The 19,902-nt window shown below is 34.5% G+C and overlaps 1 long non-coding RNA gene across 1 annotated transcript; it reads left to right on the top strand.

Annotated features, from left to right (window-relative positions):
- The first annotated feature begins 3,890 nt into the window (after positions 1 to 3,890).
- Positions 3,891 to 9,497, top strand: LOC128556367 (uncharacterized). Its single transcript, XR_008370606.1, has 3 exons — positions 3,891 to 4,047; positions 7,279 to 7,366; positions 7,731 to 9,497. It is a non-coding gene; the product is annotated as an uncharacterized LOC128556367 (long non-coding RNA).
- The last annotated feature ends 10,405 nt before the right edge of the window (positions 9,498 to 19,902 follow it).

The following is a 19,902-nucleotide window of genomic DNA, read 5'->3' as shown; positions in this document are numbered from 1 at the left end:
TGACCGGTCAACGATGTCAAAAATGTCGATGATTTATATTATGTTTGGCATCATAATCCTGAAATAATTACACATATTTACTGGTAAAGCCCGTGTAATAGGCGCAGCTACGCTAGGTACTGATCACTCTTATGACGTTTCATTCAAACCTTGTGGTATCAAAACAGATGACGTAACCAACGTTGACGTCTGCTGCAAGGAAATGCAGACTAAGTTAAATAGAGGTTCGATCAAACTGAGTTTACTGTCATTTTGTTCACTTGCATTCTAAGTTTCTGGAGGTGCTTTATGAAAAGAACTTTCCTTCTGTAATAAAATAAATACTTGTTTCGATATTATATCTATTATATAGTAAGTGGCTCAAAATTCAAACTAGCTCGACAGAATGTATGAATGTCAAATTCAATAAATTAAGCTGGCTAAATATATACTCAAAAGTGAAAAAACACCCCTTTTACTCAATAGGGACAGCGCCGACATCCGGGGTCGTGAGTTTGATTCCTGAGCAGTATATGATTGCATCGTACGAATGCTCTGAAAATCCTTATAATATAATGTAAAAGGAAAGGGAAAGCAATTTTATAACTTGCTGACTGAATTATCGTGAGAGCATTTCACTGACATTACAATTGAGAATATACTAGTTAAATGACCAGTCAACAATGTCAAAAATGCCGATGACTTATGTTTGGAATCATAATCTTGAAATAATTACACATATTTACAGGTAAAGTCCATGTAATAGGCACAGCTAGGCTAGGTACTGATCACTCCTATGACATTTCATTCATTTCAAACCTTGTGTTATAAAAACAGTTACGTAACCAACGTTGACGTCTGATGCAAGGAAATGCAGACTAAAATCAAATAGTGATTCAATCCAACTGAGTTTACTGTCATTTTGTTCACCTGCATTCTAAGTTTCTGAAGGTGCTTTATGAAAAGTAAAAGTGAAAAAAACGCCCGCTTAGCTCAGTAGGGACAGCGTCGATGTCCGGGGTCGTAAGTTTGATTCCTGAGCGGGTCGTATGTTCTCCGTAACAATTTGATGAAAGACACTTTTCTGAAATTAGATTCATTATTCATCTCTGAATCTGTTATTCATGTGGTAAAGTTGGTAAAGTTGGTAGTTACTTGCGAAGAACTGGTTTGTACTGGTACAGAATCCAAAAGTACTGATACAAGAGAAAGAAGCTGTCACTAGCTGAAGATACGGATTGAAATATCTAGTTCTCGGGTAACTGTTTCCCGGTAACGACGCTCGGTAACACGGCCTCGTTACCGACAAACAGTTACCCTCTCGAGACAAATATTTCCATCCATAACTTCAACAAATGAAAGATTCTAACTTATAGTCTATAAAATATCAACGACATGTTCGACAGTTGCTACTGTTACAAATATATTATCTTTTTTTTTTTTAAATGTTCAGAATGAGGCACATTTTCCGTAAGAATATACAGAATTATTTTGGAAATTACTGCATCATATATAGCTTAATCAAACCGTAGATAAAAGGAAAGTCAAACCCCATACCTCTCCACGCTCCCTCGACACCCCGCCCCCCCCCCCCCCCCCCCCCCCCCCCCTCAAAATATATTTTACTGTATTGTAAATATTCGAAATGGCAGGATTCATATGGAATGATTTTACAATATTACAAAAAAGGCGATCAAAATAAAAAAAAAATAGCGCACAGTAAGGAAGACAAAATTACCTCAGTATGATGGTCTTCAGTGAAAACTACTTAAAGGTATATAATATTTCAGCGGCTTCGTTATTTAAGTCAGGAGTATCCTAGATGAGGAGCGGTTTTTCTTTTATCTAACGCAATTTTTGTATCATGTAAATACCTATATCATCTCAAAAATAAAATATATAATTCAGAAATGTCACGGTGATCTCTGTTTGATATGCACGTTAAAATGGGTTCGAAATCAGTTTTGACCATGTTGTTTTTATCAACATTGCTATTATTCTTAATTATTTTATCGATAGTGCTTTTATTTTTAACAATTTTGTCTAACATATTTCACGATTTTTATTTTGTTATCAATCCTATTCAGATATTCGTCTTTAATACAAATGTATCAGAAAATCATTAATTTCTATGGACATTTATCAACAAATATTACTTACAGTGGACTACTTTGCGCATCAAACTGGTTTCCGCTTCAGTTGCGAGGCACTTCCGTTATACTTTTTGACAACAATAACAAAACACAAAATGAATCAATAAAGTCACTTATAAACCGACTGCTACTAAATAAACTTCGATAATGTGGCAGTTGACCTAAATACAATCGACACCGTTTATTTTCCGATACAGGTAAATCCAATATTTGTTTTACAATGGATCTATGCCGGATTATCATTGAACACCCCTGGACTTATTGGACTCAACTGCCACATTATCAATTCTTATTAGTACTTAGATCAGTGTAAGTATAGTTGTTGTTACAACATTATACATTATACTTGTTCATTACGTTATGAGATAAAGTTTTTCTTGAACTGCATAATCCATTAATTACGTTTAGATGATATTGCATTTACAACTTGTCTGGCCCCGTTTTTACGTGAATGACAGCAGTCTCGTGCAACTCGTGCAAACAGAGTTATGAAAAGTATGGTGGAGAATTCAAGGACAAATTATAAATGACATTAAAGTGAGGATAACTGTATATTCGTCCAGTTTTGATCATTGACATTCCTGCTGTGTATTAGTAAGTTTTGTGAATAAGATTAGAATGTTACTTTTGCACATATACACATTGACTGGACCTCTCAACCAAATTTCATACCTTATTATAGGGATTTTTAATACAAAACATTTTCAAAAGTGTGTTGAATGTGTTTTGATATGTGCATTGTAGTTCATGAATACCAAGTTAAAAATTAATAATGGAACCATTTTCTAGGCCCTTATTGTAAGCCACTCGACTTCGGTAACGATAAATGCTTAATGTATTAAAGGGAATATACTCTTTTAGTTTTGGAATGTGGCATTCCTTGACCACCATATCTTTTCTTATGCACTACTTTGTAAACAAACTAAATAATGTGTTTTAGCTTACATGTGCAAAATGAAAAGAAAGACAGTGAACTTATTTCACTTTTTTTTTCTTTAAATTAGAATCTGTAGGATATTGATAAATGTTTGGACAAAGTAAAGCACTATTATTTTCGCACAAAAAAAAAATAATTAATTGTTGACTTTGACTGTACACAATAAGTCGTATGTAATTCAACAATAACTTTCTTGTTTCAGTTTTTCTCATTTTTATTTTAGTGAGCAATCCTTTGTGTACTTATAACAGTTGAAACAGTATCCATTTCATGTACCAAAACTTTGTACTTTTTTGCAGGTAATTTCATCGTACCCCACCCACTTTCTTCTAAATTCAAAGTATGCTTCCGCTTAATAGTCAATATTTTTAATCATGATGTTCAGTATGAAAATATATTAAGGAACGCCACAAATTTTAGAAATTATATATAATATTTATTAGGTATGATTATATTAAATGTTCGTCAAAATTTAGTGTCACTTGCATGTTCATAACTGTTTATACTACATATAGTAGCTATTCGTTGAATTGTTCGAATTTTCTATTTAAGACTTAAAAATAGAAAATAGTTCAGTATGGTTCAGCAATTAAAGTAGATGTTAAAAACTCACAGAGAATTATTTAGTATATTCAAAGTAAATTCCAGTTTTAGTGTGAAGCCATTATGTAGCCCGATATGTACGACTTACTTTAAGGTTTCATATGTATTTAATTGAATTAAAAAGTCTTCATCAACTTTAATTGCACAGAGTTCACCAGATGTCTTAAGCGTAGTCAAGCGTTCATTAATTGATGCGTTTGACTTGGTTTCAGACTGCGGAATGAGGAACATCACACACGGACAATTTACGGCACTAGAAACAACTTTTGGGAAAACTGCCAAACAGTCATGCCTGTTACATCTTTGCGGGAAATAAGACTGTCACATGCTTTGAAGCTGATTGGAATAGAACTCGTGCAACATGTACCATCAAAGGTATGTAATGGTTGATATCAGTGCATTTAAACAATAACATTTCTTAACTTGTTGTTACATACAGTTACTCAATTCAACATTTTCGGAGAACGTTCTACTTTTTACATGGATTGCGGGATTGTTTTGCAAGAGGTAGATATTCGTGATACAGAGTTGATAAGGGAGAGGAACTATATAAGTTTTCTTTCGTTCTAATCCCTTTCGTATTTGTGTTATTTATGTATACCTGTAAAAGTTTAATTTGATGTTATTTTCGAAATAAATATGTTTAAACTAAAGGGACTACAGAAAATTTTAAGACTGTCCATATAAAGACCGTCCAAATGCAGTTTAGAAAAAACCTGTATCTATTGTTTTTTGCGTAAACTAGTCCGTAAAACAATTACATTTAATAACAATATGTGTTAATAAAGTAAAAGATCAGTTGCAGTACAGTGTTATACTTGTATTTATTATTGACAATAAAACACATCTTATCTCATTATGATAACCTTAATGTGAAACATGAAATTTTTTTAAAAAAATACGGAATTTAGCTCTAACATTTACTGTGTCATGGTTTATTCATGTAGTGAAATTTAAATACAGTCTGAGTTCATACATAATTTCATAATTTGATAGTTAACATGAAACCTGAAGGTTTCACATGAATGTTTTTACATATTACTGAGTAAGTGGAATTTGAACTGACTACATAAAACTGAAAGTCCCATTTCTCAACATTTAACTATGTACTTGTACAGTATGTTACAGTGTTCCGTTTGGACAATCGTGACATTTTATTTAATACTAAACCGCGATGCACGATGGTACGATGACGAAAGCGCGATGGCACGATGATGAAACAACGATGGTACGACGGTGAAAACGCGATGGAACGATGATGAAATCGCGATGGTGCGATGGTACGATGGTGAAATGTCGATGTAATATCGCGTTTTCATCATCGTACCATCGCGTTTTCACCATCGTACCATCGCGTTTTCACCATCGTGTCATCGCGTTTTCATCATCGTACCATCGCATTTTCACCATCGTACCATCGCGTTATCACCATCGTACCATCGCGTTTTCACCATCGTACCATCGCCTTCCGGTGGTCATGCGCAGTGGTACAGTATATGTGTTAGTAAAATCCAGGCTTAATACAATCTCATTTTCACATTGTATTATGTACCTTCTACATCCTAACAAGAATAAGCTGAGTTTGAATAATACCATGTGACTATTACACCCAGCTTTTTATTTACTTTCATGCATACATAAAATACAAAGGCCTTGAAGATTTTACAGTTTCAATGAACTAAGCACTGAACATTTTGTAAAACATTTTGCAAAACAGCAGAATCTAAATGATAAATTTCTTTTCACAAAATACATTGAGATACATTCATCTATTGTTGACAAAAATACAAGTGTATTGGTCTACGCATTTCTAACCGGAAGGCGATGGTACGATGGTGAAAACGCGATGGTGCGATGGTGAAAACGCGATGGCACGATGGTGAAACCACGATGGTACGATGATGATTACGCGATGGCACGATGATGAAAACGCGATGGTACGATGGTGAAACCACGATGGTACGATGATGATAACGCAATGGCACGATGGTGAAAACGCGATGGTACGATGGTGAAAACGCGATGGCACGATGGGATGATGAAAACGCGATGACGCGATGGTGCGATGGTGAAAACGCGATTGTAAGATGATGAAAACGCGATATTACATCGACATTTCACCATCGTACCATCGCTCCATCGCGATTTCATCATCATGCCATCGCGTTTACACCATCGTACCATCGTTGTTCCATCATCGTGCCATCGCGCCATCGCGTTTTCGTCATCGTACCATCGTGCATCGCGGTTTAGTATTAAATAAAATGTCACGATTGTCTAAATGGAACACGGTAGTATGTTCCTCGTACATATGTCCGTTTGTACGTTTAGATATCAATCAGATTAAACAGTCATTTTCCGTTATAAACATGAAATACATTAATTGATAATTGTTATAGCCTTCTTTTGATAATTACTTTCTTTAACATTTGTCAAAAGTTTCAATACTGCTGAATATATTATTGTTTTTTTACCTCTCTTTATGGCTCTTGCTATAACAGTTTATGTGCAATATTTCTTTTTCTTAAAGTGCTTTTCTAACCACGCAAGTACGCATAACATCTATTTGGAAAGCTGTTTCATTTGTTTTTAAGATAAAAATAAAAAAAAAAATATGGACCTTTAAACTGAATCCAGAGCTTTGCGTACACTGGTCACAGGCTATAGAAATCTCTCCTACACCAGTTTCTCATTAAACTACTGCAGCAGCTGAAAATGTATTTCTGATTGGGATTCGATTTCAGCCGGAACATCTTATATGCACAGAAATATTTTATCGTTTCGCAAACATTCATTAATATGCTTTAGCTTCTGTAGACCAATGAAAGAGTCTATATCTAACATTTAAAGATTTACGTTTAGGCTTTGATAGTCACATAATAATTTGTTCTTTAAGATTTCAGAATTCAGATCAGATCTGGTAGGTATTTTGTATACCCTGTAGTGTCAATTGTGCCTTAAAGAATTTGTTAATGATTTTTAGTGGAAAAAAAATGAATATCCACGTGATGTTTTATATACTTCTGCTCGCAATATAATTATGAATGCAAAATAAATCGATTTTTAAAGCGCACCTGTCCAAACTTGGAATTTTAAACAGTAACGTAATAGTAAGTACCGAAAGTGTAAAGATATTGTAAAAATGCTTTATACATCCAATATCCAACTTTCAACTAAATATTTAATTGTTGTATATTTCTTTCAGATGTAGACAATCCTGGATTATGAGCTTCGCGTTAACTGAAATTTGAAAATGAATTATTAGTCTATTCGTTTTGCTTAAGCATACTGTTTTTGAGGACTGTTTTAACCTTTTAGTAAAGTACAATTGTTGATAAGATATTATTTGCGAGAAATGTTTTTCGTTTATGTCCGAGAACAGTACATATTGCGAGTTTAAAACAGCCTTAGATATAAAAAAAATATGCCATTTTATCTACTGCCGTTGTTAGCTCTGAATAATTTACAACAATAGCTAAAGCTATCTATTCCTTTTTGGGCAACAACAGTGATCCTAAAATGTCTAATCAATAGTTGTACGCCTACCATTATTGAATTATTTTTCTTATCATAAAATAAGACTTCCTTTTACTTTCTCTCTTACAGGCTCAGCAGCCAGTTCTTTGGTCGCAGCATATGTTATGTTCCCACATATAGTTGCTCTTACAGTTCTGGTGTCATAAGTCTTTTCGAGGTAACAGGTTCACATATTTGAAATTTAGCCTAATGTAAGATTTAGTGCAAAGTAAAATTTGAAATGAACGCATTTTTCATAGGCATTTTATTTAAATAGTTAATGTGTACCTCCCATAAGTAAGGCTACATTCAGTGTCAATTCATTTTTAACTTTCTTCAATAAATTCATAATATAGTGCAATGTTTATATTTAAAATTGTACTTTTGAATAGACTTTGAAGATATTTCACGTCGACCTCTATATATAAACATTCCTGAAGATCCGTTGGCAAAATATTCTTCAGCCTATACATCTATATGTTTGATTAATTCTCATTTTTGGAATTGGAATATTTGTTGTACAGAAATGTATCTATTCACAGGTATTAAAGACCTTACGGTAAAAAAAAGTACTGAAACAGTTATATAGTGACGTTATTTTGAATGTCTGTGTGTGCGTGCCACTTTACTACATCTAATTAATGAAACAACCTGCATAAGAGCAAAGGCAGACGAACCGACACTGTAAGATGAGGAATATGCTGTTACTTCAGAAGATGATAAGACAGAACAGACAGACTCCGTTTAAACAACATATTGTCGCATATATCTAGACAAAAGACGAAACACGCTGCGATACGACATTGATTCCCTTCTCTTAAAATACATCCTTGTACAACAATGCGCAATTAGATGATAGTTATAACCACCTCAGTATCAAAGATCTGATTAACGCCATACAACATAAACCGGCAATTATATTTCAATAAAGAGATTTAGAGAACTCGGAATTCGAATTTGCTAAAGCAGGAGATACAAGTGTTGATGCTGTAAAAACTGAAATAAAAGAAGTGAACCTGAAAACAAGAACAGTTTCAAAAATGTATTAGTCATATTACAAGTTATTAAATTAAAAGAAGTTGAAATATAAAAAAAAAAACATGACAGTAAACTGAAACCTGATATAAACAGCCAGTTTATTATATATCACACTACTCACGTAACAGAAGGGGAAAAGCAATGTTTCATTATTAAAGTAGGAGAGAAAAAAGTGATGAAGCTAAAGGGAGATATAAAAACATAAATGCTAAAATTGTAGATGTCTAATGTATTTAATCATTTATTTTCTGATTCTGATCGGATTACTAAAAATATAATATGGAGTTTTGAGAAAAGGGTGCAATTTGAAAATACATAAGATACAATATTTTGGTAAAGGCGATAGATGCTCGAAGCTATATAAAATATTCTGCTGGTGAAAAATGCCAATGACCTTTCAGATCAGTTCTATAAAATAGTGTAATGAATTAGCTGGTTTATACAAATACTTTATGGAATAGTATTAAACGGAATAACTTCATGAAAGTGGAAAAACAGGCTCTGCTTATAAACAATGGGTTAAAAGAATTCTTCGCAGACAACTAACTTGCTCTAAATTGTTACTATTCGAAACGATTGACGATTCAGTACACAATATATTGATTTTCAACATGATGATCAATAAAGAAGAAAGAAAGACTATCGACACAAGAAATGAACCATACGTCAGTACGATCTTCAGTGCTAAGTGGTTATAAAATATTAAAAGCATATAATATTTCAACGGCTAAGTTTAAATGAGGCATCATCTAGAAGATTTTCAGTATTTACTAAACTTGTAAAATGTGTATTTATACTTATATATTTTTTATATTACCCCGGACACTGTTGGTGAACGTGCAAGGTAAAATTTATCTATATTTATTTCACTTTACGTAATATTTTGTATAAATATACACCTAACGAAGGGCAAAAGACTGTTAATGTAACAGTGCTTTATTAATCGCTGTGTGCATTTAACAATTTATCTTACATAGGATTTTACTTTCCATTGATAGTTTCAATGACTGGAATGGTAAAACAATAGGCAAACTAAATGGTATTGTTTCCTATTTTCTTTCATGTTTGTATTGTTCTGGTTGTTTTATTTTTATTTATTTTTTTTTCAAATAATTTTACGTGAGAATGTCATGAAAGCTAATTTATAATGTTCTTGTTGTCCCACTTTCAGCATCGCCGTTATGTTGAAATATTAATTACTAAATGCATAAACGATATGTATATTCATGGGAAGTATTTTTACATGTTAATGCCTGTTGTATGTTATTGGTCTACATAAAACATATTTAGAAAAAAGACGCAAAAAGCAACTGTAATATATAGTAGTATAGTGATAGATTGCTTATAAATATAACCAAAGAATCAGAATATCATTGATAGTTTTGTTTTTGACCAAGAATAATATACAATGTTTTATTTAAATTCCATGAATGAAATGACGAAATGACTTAAAATGACTAAGTAAATAACAGCCTAAAAGAATATAAGACGCAACCAAGATAAAAAAAGTCAGACTAGGTTTCCATGCCCTTGTTTCCTTTAGGTAGGTTACTGACCGTTCCAAGGCGGTAGCTCTAATTTCAACTTGATTTTGGTTCATATCGTATTCCACTTCAATCACACATGTATACTGAGAAAGTCACGTGAGTTCAGATGCGTTATCAATCAGTACAGATGTTGCTATCAAGCAGATAAGACGAGAATTTGCTGCTTAGAGTTTTTAAAGTAGATGATTTAATTTAGGGACTACGTGTAATATAAAAATAGGAATTATTATATCTAATTTGGAGAATGGATACATTGATTAATCAGACCTTAATTGTGATTTTGTTATTAAAACATTTTTGGATTATTTTATACTGTGATTAGACTTTGATTTTCAAGGAGTGTTTATTGCATGCAGTGCCAGTGTGATGAAGATTTAGTTATGGATGAAACATCTAATCCTATTCAACAAAGCTTGTGGTTATGGATGAAACATTAGAGGAATATCCTGTTCAACAAAGCTTGTGGGCCATAGTATGCCCAATATTTCGGGTCAAACTATACCCATTCATGAGGACCAAAGTATGTCCAAATCTGCGGACCAAATCATGTCTGCAAATGAACCAATGCAAGCAATGTTGCAACAGTAGACTTTACTTATGAATATGTTGAAAACTCTGCAGACTTTAAAATCTATGGAAGAAGATTGTCTTAATGGCATTTCTTTCCATTTGAAAGAGGAGGAATATTAATAAGTCGAAACGGCATAGACCTGATAGGGTTGTGATGAGGCTGAAATGGCATAGACCTCATAGGGTTGTGATGAGGCCGAAATGGCATAGACTCGATAGGTTTGTGATGAGGCCGAAATGGCATAGACCTGATAGGGTTGAGAAAAGGCCGAAATGGCATAGACCCGATAGGGTTGTGATGAGGCCGAAATTCCATAGAACCGATAGGGTTGTGATGAGGCGAAATGGCATAGAGCGATAGGGTTGAGTTGAAGCCGAAATGGCATAGAACCGAAAGGGTTGAGATAAAGCCAAAATGGCACTTAGGACCCGAAAGGGTCATATTTATCAAGCCAAAATGGCAAATTCCCACAGGGTACCATACCATGTATAAAAGATTAAAAAACTACATGCTCAAGGTAACTGTTCATAAAACTTCAAGGGTTATTAGGGACATAAGTCCATATTACATGCTTTTAGCTCGCCATTTCATGAAAAGGTCTTCAAAATGGTTTTCAATGAGCTTAATTGTTTTATTCAAAAGCAATTTAAATACCAGTATGGTAATCCAAAAATCGATGTTAAAAGTAACATTGTACAATATTTATTTATTGATACTGACTATAGAATTATAGTTTGACCTTTTTTCTGAAAAAGAAACGGTCAGTTAGGTCATAGTGATAAATAAAATGGAGCACTACATCTTAGCTCTACACTGCTCTTTAGATGGGGTCTTAGATAAGATCTTAAGATAAAGTGAAGCAATTTACTGCTCTGCTTTCCAGACATTTTCCCATGGATTCTGAGAGTGGAAGTGGGTTACTGCCTGCTGAAGTGACCACAGAGGCACTTGAAGGGCAAAACAGCATGTCAAGATTTAAGGATAAAGGGGAGAAACTCCTACTGAATTTGACCGAAACAGCTGTATATATTGACAGTCATCAAAGTGGTCAGAACTTCAAAAGTCTATGAGAAAGTTGCAACAAGACGTTAATAACTTGAAAAGGAAAAACAATCATAAGACGAAACAGAGCCTTATGCTAAGCAAAGCAGAAAGCTGTCTGAGGAGGGGGAAAGTACTAGTAAATCTTCAGACCAGATTGATATTGATGAAATAATTGATCAGTTCCTGGAAGATAATGAAGAGTCCTCCAAAAATGGATTTGATGAGGACTTTCTCCAAGAACTTGGGGAGTTTTATCCAATCTCAAGCAGAAACAGAGGAGAAGGTATCTGATAGTCTTGCAACATTGGCAAATGACTGCTTGAAAGCACCCATAGATGAGGACAAGCTACAAAAATTGCATTTAAAATATTGAAGACCAGAAGACATTGAATACCTCCAGACCCTAAGGTGGACAATAATTTATGGAGATAGTTAGATGAGGAGGCAAAGTCCATCGATGTTCAAAATCAAAACACCATTTCCCAGTTGTCAACAGTTCTTGTGCCAATAATTCATGCACTTGACTCCATAAAATCAAAAGATCCAGCAGCACCACAAAAGATAAAGGAATATGTTGGGGACGCCACTGTTATGAATAAGAAATCAACAGGTGGTCAATGAGATATACAACCACATTAACTACCTACAGCTTAAGGCTGTTTTATTAGCACTGCAGTCTTTCTGTAAAGATTACAGGATATTCACATCAAAATACGATCAGATAATACAGTCACAGTTATTTGCATAAACAAACAAGGGTCAAGTAAATCAAAGCTTAATGACATAACCCGGGAAATATGGCTGTTTGCCATATAGAGGAAGATATGGTTATCTGCGGAACATGTAAAGGGCTCTGACAATGTGCAGGCAGATCAGGAATCATGAAAGTTTAACTTAGACACAGAATGGAAGTTAAATGAACATGTGTTCAAATCTATTTGTAATGTTTTCAGTACACCAGATACTGATCTTTTTGCAAATAGACTGAATTGTCAAGTGTCTAGATATTACTTATGGAGAGCAGACCCAAATGCTGTTGCAGTAGATGCATTTTTGCAGTCTTGGTCAAATGAACTTAACTATCTTTTTCCTCCTTTCGACGTGATAGGGCAGGTATTACAAAAATACAACAAGAACAAGCGGAAGCAATAATTGTTGCACCAGCATGGTAAACACAAGTTTGGTTCCCGCAAATGATAAAAATGTGCATAACATCCCCACTTCTGTTACCAGTCAGAGAAAACCTACACATGTTACAGGACAAAATATGCAATCATTCATTAAAGAAAATACATTTAGCAGTTTTTCGAGTCTCGGGAGAAGCTCAAAGCCAAAGGCTTATCAAACAATGTTTGCAATCGTTGAAAAGTACCAAAAAACTTAGTATGGGGATTATTTTTGTTGTGAACGGAATACCATCCATTTTCACCACATGTGAACAATGTTTTAGAATTCTTAGCTAGTTTGTATCATTGTGGATTAAGATATAGTGCCAATAATACTGCAAGATCAGCCATCAGTTCATTTCTCATGACAGATGGTCTAAATTACCCTGTGGGTCAACATAATTTGGTGAAAAGATTTATGAGAGGAGTTTTCATGTTACGACCTGCCTTGCCCAGGTATAATGTTAGATGGGATGTAAATAGAGTTCTAAGTTACCTTGAAAATGTAAGTGTTGAGAATAATTTGAAACAGCTTACAATGAATGTTGTTCTGTTATTATGTTTATTGTCTGGATAAAGACTGCAATCTTTGCACTTAATTGATATTAGGAATATTGAAATTTCAGATTCATATGTAAAAATAAGGTACGGTGATTCTTTGAAACAATGCAGGCCAAATTATCATTATAAGCGAATTAATGTTTAAGGAATATCCACTCAAAACATTGTGTATTAAACGGTTTCTCTTCTTCGGCAGTATCTCAATGAGACAATACTACTTACTGTGAATAAACAATCACTGTTAATACGTTTTTTGTAAACCGCATAAAAAAGTATCTAAGGATACTATTGGACGATGGGTGAATTTTTTTTTAAACATGCAGTGATAGACGGTTCTATATTCAGGCTGCACAGCTGTAGATCAGCATCAGTTTCTCAGGCGAATAGAACAAGGTTGCCATTGGCAACAATATTAAGAACACAAGGGTGATCAAGGGAGTGCACATTTAGGACGTTTTACCATAGGCCAGTTACTAATGGCACTTCATTTGCTGAAGCTGTGTTATCTAGAACTCAGATCTGTTTACCTTCAACTTGATAAATTGCTTTTCCAGGATTTATTTACACAGGTGGCAGTCAAAGACTGCGGAAAATTTTACAGATCTTCCTAATATGTCACAGTACAGAGTCATGCACGTAAGAGGCATTATGCTTCACTGATATAATGATGTAAATAAACTTGATTATTCCAAGTATATGTCAATTATTTCTAACTTTTAATTATAGTCCCATAGTTAACAGTTGTAGCTGGATGGTCTCTAAAATTCTCACGTGACTTTCTCAGTATACATGTGTAATTGAAGTGGAATTAATAAATTATACGAAATTTATTGAAGTATGATTATGATTCCATGAAATCACACATGATACTGAGACAGTTACTTGCCCAGGTTTCCCAGCCCGTTTGGTGACACTAACATCCAACTGCTAGTACTCTGAAATCTGATTGATAACGCATCTGATCTCACGTAACTGTCTCAGTATCATGTGTGATTTCATGGAATAATAATCATACTTCAATAAATTTCGTATAATTTATTAATTATATGTTGTGTATATTGTGTGGTATATTGATGATGTTACTTTCCTTACTCCCCGTCAATCAACCTATTTAACGTCCCCTCTCCCTTTTGCTATGACGAAGTTAGGTATCCTCTATATACTGCGTTTTTGGAGCATGACATTCTCTGTTTAATATTCATCCTTATTTTTCCCCTTCCCAAAAAAATCCCTATTCTTTCCTCTGCTCTATCCCCATTTTTTGTATCTTTCTTATAAACAAAATGTTGCTTTTTTATTCCCGAAGTAACCGTCTGCTGAATGTATATCTTTCCATTAGTTTCTTTCTACATTTTTTGTGGCCGGCCTACTTTGTGATGTATGACTCTGATTGTGTCTGCTATGCTCTGTGCTTCTAGGAAATCTACCGTTACCTTTTAATTTTCATTGAGTTTAAATTTGACCGTAAATGGAATTTGCAACAATCCTTAGGCTTCCCCTACCCCACGGCTAGTACTGACATAAACGGACTTCTTATGTAGGCCGCAATGATCCAAAAGGACCAGACAGTGCTATTTTGCAACACGTGTGTTAGTGATTTATCAGTTGGAGATAACTCTCATTTATAATATCATGCAACTATGTAATATTGTTCAGAACTATTTCCTGATTTTAATTCTTAAGTGATTTTGTTACTAAATTTTCCATGAAGGTTTCCCTATATTCCTTTATTTGCTTGTTTTGTCCTGCTTTTATGCTTTCTGTAGTATATCGATGTAATTTAGTTTAAATCTCAGTCATTAGCATATCAATACGTGTAAACCACCAGTCCTTCAGCGTTTCACTTTGGGGAGATTGCACTTCTGGAACGTCGAATCACTATAGCCATGCTAATGATAAACCTTTCAATATTTTCATAGTTTTCACTACTTTTTAACCAATGTGGAATAAATTTACACCATTCTCAAAATTTCACTTATATATCAAGGCATAATTGTTTTTAAATTAATGGTATGATCAAATATATGACTAATCGGGCTAAATATTTGTTTTTGAAATTATTGATTATTGAAATTCACACCGAGCTTTCAGCGCTCTATTAATTCTTATTTGTTAGAGGGAAGAACATGATCAAGGCGATGAACTATAAGGGAAATGTATTTGTGATTTAAAGTTCTGCAAATAAAATTTTAGACTTCTGCAGAAGTAATATTCTAGTCTTTGCACCGTCAACAGTACAACATTTGTTCAATTTGTTATCCTTTCTTATCAACCGATAAGAAAATGAAATCATCTGTATACAAAAAAGAGAGTTTTGCATTTGAACAGAATGTAGTTATCTTAGTGTGAAAAACCACATAACTTTCATATTTAAATATTATCTTACTCATCGATACCAAAATAACATCATATTTATACAAGAACAAATTTGAAACAAGATCATCATGATTGTGATCATCATGTACATTTGTATATCAATTTATCACTTTAATCAGTTATAAAGATCAAATGAAAAATGATATTTTGTTTCAAATTTGTTTAGTATCAAATCGACACAATTTAGGTCATATAATCAAACATGAGCAAAGATGCAAAACGTAGTAATATAGCCACAACAATCTAATATCTTATTTGTATAATTTTTAATTTAATGGTCGGTGCTATTTTCCTGTTAGCTCCAAAGCAAAAGAAACAAGAGGGCCATGACGGCCCTATACATCGCTCACCAGGGTTGATCTGGCCTACTGACCTAGTTTTTGACCCCGCATGACCAAGAGTTGAACATGACCTAAAGATCATCAAGACAAACATTCTGACTAAATTTCCTAAAGATTTGGTTACAACTGTGGACTCTAGAGTGTTCACAAACTTTTCCTGTGATTTGACCGGTGACCTAGTTTTTGACCCCATATGACCCAGATTCAAACTTGACCTATAGATTACCAAAACAAACACTCTGACTAATTCCCATGAGTTTCAAACTTAAATTGTGGTCTCTAGAGTGATAGAATTTCCTTTCATCTGGCCTAGTGACCTAGTTTTTGACCCCACATGACCCAGATTCATACTTGACCTAGAAATGATAAAGACAAACATTCTGACCCAGTTTCATAAAGACTGAGTCACAAATGTGGCCTCTAAAGTGTTCACAAGCTTTTCCTTTGATTTGACCAGGTGACCTAGTTTTTAACTCCACATGACCCAGTTTCGAACTTGACCTAGAGATCATCAAGACTAACATTCTGACCATGTTTGATAAAGATTGGGTCACAAATGTGGTCTCTAGAGTGTTCACAAGCTTTTTCTATGATTTAACCTACTGACCTAGTTTTTGACCACACATAATACAATTTCAAAGTTGACCTAGAGGTTATCAAGACAAACATTCTGACCAAGCTTCATAAAGATTGGGTGAAAAATGTGGTCTCTAGAGTGTTCACAAGCTTTTCCTATGATCTGACCTACTGACCTAGTTTTTGACCCCACAAAACCCAGTTTCAAACCTGACCTAGAGATCATCAAGACTAACATCCTGACCATGTTTCATCAAGATCGGATTACAAATGTGGTCTCCAGCGTGTTCACAGTCTTTTCCCATGATTTAACCTACTGACCTAGTATTTGACCCCACAGAACCCAGTTTCAAACTTGACCTAGAGATCATCAATACTAACATTCTGACCAAGCTTCATAAAGATTGGATTACGAATGTGGTCTCTAGAGTGTTCACAAACTTTTCCTATGATTTAACCTACTGACCTAGTATTTGACTCCTCATGACCCAGTTACAAAAGTAACCTAGAGATCATCAAAACTAACATTCTGACCATGTTTCATAAAGATTGGATTACAAATATGGTCTCTAGAGTGTTCACAAGCTTTTCCTATGATTTAAACTACTGACCTAGTTTTTGTCTCCAAATGACCCAATCTCGAACTTGACCTAGAGATCATCAAGACTAACATTCTGACCATGTTTCATAAAGATTGGATTACAAATGTGGTCTCTAGAATGTTCACAAGCTTTTGCCTATGATTTAATCTACTGACCTAGTTTCTGACTCCACATAATCCAATTTCAAACATATCCTAGAGATCATCAAGACAAACATTCTGACTAAGTTTCATAAAGATTGGGTCAAAAATGTGGTCTCTAGAGTGTTCACAAGCTTTTCCATTGATCTGACCTACTGACCTAGTTTTAGACCCCACATAACCCAATTTCAAACTTGACCTAGAGGTTATCAAGATGAACATTCTGACCATGATTCATAAAGATTGGGTCAAAAATGTGGTCTCTAGAGTGATCACAAGCTTTTCCTCTGATCTGATCTACAGACCTAGTTTTCAATCCCACATAACCCAGTTTCAAATTTATTCTAGCGATTATCAAGACAAATATTCTGACTAAGTTTCATAAAGATTGGGTCAAAAATGTGGTCTCTAGAGTGTTTACAAGGCAAATGTTGACGGACTACGGACGACGGACGACTGACGACGCACGACGCACGTCGACGGACGCTGGACAATGACCGGTCAATAACTCACCTTGAGCACTTTGTGCTCTGGTGAGCTAAAAAGTCAGTGAATTTGCGCTAACATTTTCAAACTCATATACTATACTTTATTATTGCGTTTTTTAAAGGGAGTTAATGTACATAAGTCCCGAAGGTTTCCCTATTATTTCTGACAATTCTATACCACCAATTATAGCATTTCATATACGGCCTATAAATGCCATTTATACAGGAATATTTGAAATAATCATCCCGACGAAGCTGTCGACAAACATATACAGGGTTCTCGTTTATATGCTTGTAATTTAAGGTATCAAGTATTACTTTCAATCATTTACCTTGGTTTGTATATTTACTGAATGCAAAATAAACATTCATTAGTGTTGTGTTTTCTGATTGTGCGACAATTTTTACTGAACATTCAATGAATGCTCTAGACATTGTACCTTTGTCATGACGTTTACTGCAATTCATCGAAGTTAAAATAATATTGAAGAAAGGTTAAAACTTGTAATAATTAGGTAGTCCCTATAGCAAGCCCAGAGATGACACAAATTATATAATAAAAAAAAACAATAAACAAGTCAAAGCAGCAAAGTAAAACACCATTATTAGGCCAACGTTAGAATATTGCTCAATGACTTGTATCTATGGCAAAACACTTTACCTTAACAGTAAAACTGAGTGTGTCTAGGGTAGTGATGAGAAAATGCTGAATATTTCCAGTGAAAATCTCTCTAACATGTTCTTTTTATAAATGAAGGTTGTCACCAGGATTTATTCCAGCTGATTGAACTGAAGCAATTTCTTATACTTCGTGTAATTCAATAGTTTAAAAGCTCGTTTTATGTTTATCTCCGTCGAAAAAGGTACTCAGTAACCTAAGAGAAAGGAAATCATGAATATTTAATACTTTTCAACTTATTTCGGATTTAGTTTTACATAAAGTAGTCTAGTTTATTAATAGATTCACTAGATTACCGATGAAAGCTAAGAAGACATATATCTCTGAGCTCCCGTATTTCCATATTTTAAGCAAGCACGACTGCCAGTGATATTTTCGACGACGACTTCAGCGCCATTACACGGGCTGTTCTGGATCCATGCTGGTCGCATACGCACGATGTTGGTGCGGCTCATTTGTGATTGCAATTTTTATTATTATTAACCACTTTGAATTAAAATTAAATAGCTCAAACTATGTTTCTGAAGTATCATTGTAATTATCAAAGCATTTGAGCTGTTTTTAGTTGAAATACATAGGTCGCGTGGTTTAATTCCATGGTAACATTCATTTAGTTCACGATGTCTGCAACGTCATTTTAACACAATTGTGTTTTGTAGTGTGTCTCCTGCAGCTTATTCATTATTTTAGCATAAATCAACCATTTTTCTTCAAATATTGGACAGGTTTATATGATTGAATGTTTATGCAAACACATTAAGTGTGTCGTAAATGTTGTCGTACATTTCTAAACATTCGCTTCCGCTTGTACATACGCGCATTCAAATGTACTACCTCATCAACTGACCACTTAATGAACCATAATCATCTGATACCATCAAGTAACCGCATCCCCCTGCAACAAATATGATTCCAAGAAAATCACATTCTGGAATGCTCCTCCCACATCTATTTAGTCTAAGCCTTCTCTGACAAAATGGCGGTGGTCACTTTCTTTCAGTCTCCACATGTCTTACCGTCTTTTTAACACGTGGTATTCTATTTGATTCGTTTTTTTAGCTCACCTGTCACGAAGAGCTATTGTGACCGCTTGATGTCCGTCGTGCGTCGTCCGTCATGCGTCAACAATTTCTAAAAAAATCTTCTTCTTGAAAACCACTAAGCAGAATTACACCAAACTTCACAGAAATGATCCTTGGGGAGCCCCCTTTTAAAATTGTTCAAAGAATTGAATTCCTTATAGAACTCTGGTTGCCATGGCAACCGAAAGTAAAAACTTTAAAAACTTTCTTTTCCAAAACCACATGGCCTAGGGCTTTGATATCTGGTGTGTAGCATCATCTAGTGGTCCTCTACCAAAATTGTTCAAATTATCCCCCTAGGGTCAAATATGGCCCCGCCCCGGGGGTCACATTGTTTATATAGACTTATATATGGAAAATTTTGAAAATCTTCTTGTAAAAAACTACGTGGCCTAGGGCTTTGGTATTATCTCCCTAGGGTCAAATATTGTCCCGCCCCAGGGGTCACATGGTTTATATAGACTTATATAGGGAAAACTTTGAAAATCTTTTTCTATAAAACC

The sequence above is a fragment of the Mercenaria mercenaria genome, chromosome 4, assembly GCF_021730395.1.
Source record: "Mercenaria mercenaria strain notata chromosome 4, MADL_Memer_1, whole genome shotgun sequence".
Taxonomy (NCBI): Eukaryota; Metazoa; Mollusca; class Bivalvia; order Venerida; family Veneridae; genus Mercenaria; species Mercenaria mercenaria.
This window is presented reverse-complemented; position numbering and strand designations above follow the sequence as displayed.